Source organism: Cryptomeria japonica, chromosome 6 (genome assembly GCF_030272615.1).
Source record: "Cryptomeria japonica chromosome 6, Sugi_1.0, whole genome shotgun sequence".
Lineage (NCBI taxonomy): Eukaryota > Viridiplantae > Streptophyta > Pinopsida > Cupressales > Cupressaceae > Cryptomeria > Cryptomeria japonica.
Window position 1 is genome coordinate 267,936,440 of NC_081410.1, and position 2,170 is coordinate 267,938,609.

The window sequence follows — 2,170 nt, forward strand, 5'->3', positions numbered from 1 at the left end:
TCCAAGGACCAATCCAATTGAACCAATTCCAATCCAAATCAAATCCAATCCAATCCAAAACCTAATCAAATCTAATCCATCACCATTCCAAGCCAAATCCAAATCCTCATCTTCATTTAACATCATCTTCATAATCTTTCCCAATTCCAATCTAATCCTTCACTCTCAACATGACTACCCAAAATTTAAAAGCTTGGTATGAGAAGATGCTCATGGAAATTCATGAACCTACCTACCAAGTTAATCCCATAATCTCCCACTCTCCCATCATACCTTCATCCATCGCACCTCAACACATTACACCCAATCCCAATCTATACCATATTTCTTATCCTTCCTCTACCTTCGACAAGGAAAATCCATCTTATCCCCCATCCATATCTCCATCTTATTCCCCATCCATATCTCCATATTACCCCTCATCCACATACTCCTCTAGTCAAATAATAATACCTCCATCTCCCCCCCCATCGACATCCCAATCCCCATCCTTCTACAATGCATTCATTACCTCTACTCCCCAGCCCAAATCCTTTACTCCATAGTCCTCCAATCATTAGTCCTAATTCCCCAATCCATTATCCTAATCCTCCATGCAATTCCAATCCCAATCCTAATACTCCATCCAATTCCAATCCTCCATCTAATCCTAATCCCCCATCCAATCCCAATTTTCCATCTAATCCCAATCCTCCAAAATCCATATTGTCCACATCCTCCAAATCCATCATCCATAATCTTATCCAAGACATACTAGCAAAGGAGACAAAATCCTCACCTCAAAGAAAAGTGGCCAAGTCTCCTCAAATCCTCCATCCACCCTAATCACATCCACCTCAAAACAAATCCCAATCCCCCACACTTAATGATACCCCCATTTCTCCATCTACTCACATCAAAGCTTTCATATCTTCCTCCATCACACAATCCCCACAACTCCAAACATGCCAAAAGCTTGTTCCAAAGCATGCTACTATAGAAACCTCTCCATCTCATGATGCATCTCCCTCCACTCCATCTAATGATCCCATCCCCTCCACTTCCTCTCACGATCATATGATTTCTCTATCATCGCATGATCCTATCACCCCTCCCACTCCATCTCATGATACCCTCCCTAGTCAAGATCAAAGTATCCCTTCATCTCCATGTCATGATCCCAATCCATCTAAAGATCCTAATCTTCCTTCTACATCTCATCCCCCTCAAAGTTGACTCGCATCTTGTTTCCAAAATAATAAGGGTCCTCAAGATAATTCTTAAGAGGTTGGTACATCCTCTATTCCTCCTAAATCCAAATTTCCCTCATACAAATCAAAATTATGTTATCCCTCATCTTCTGCATCCATTTTGGGACCCTATGTTCCAAAGTTAAACCCTTCATTCCTTCCATCCATTTTGGGCCCCTATGTTTCAAAGCTCAATCCTCCATCTCTTCCATCCATATTGGGTCCTTACATCCCTCCATCCACCACTCCATCACCTCAAATAATCCCTAAGAAAGATCAACAAAGGAACACATCCTTGGATGCCTCCCAACACTCTCTTTCCACCATCCCATCCATAAAATCCATCAATCCTTCATCCTCATGCACCCATCCCATTGCTATTGGAAGCAATTTGGATGCCCAATCTAAAAAGCATAAAGCTCAAAATCCACAAAAATCAAAGGATCAACATGTCCCCTCAAAATGACATGCTCAAAAGAAAAATATGATCTGAAAGAAAGAAAAATCAAAAAGGCCACAAAGGCCCCAAAAGAAAAAATCAAAAACTATGTGGATTCCCAAAGAGACAATGCATCTCAAAGAAAAAACAAAATTGGCATCCAAACTTGCTAATCCAAAATCTCCATCCATTCATAAGTCCTTCAATCCTCCATCTAATGCTCCTCCATCTTCAAAATCCATTTTGGGTCCTTATGTCCCAAAATCCACCATCCCAACTCCTTCTTCTATTTTGGGTCCTCATTTCCCAAAATCCACATATAATCCAAAATCCTCTCCTCACTACTCCACCACCCTCCAAGGTGTGTGCCAATGTTGATCTTCCACAAGTTCTTCAAAACCCCGTCCATTATCCACCATCCACTTTTCACAATCCCATTCAATTAGTCCAATCCTTTCAAAATTCTTATCTTCCATCCCCTATCCATTTCATCTCCCCAATT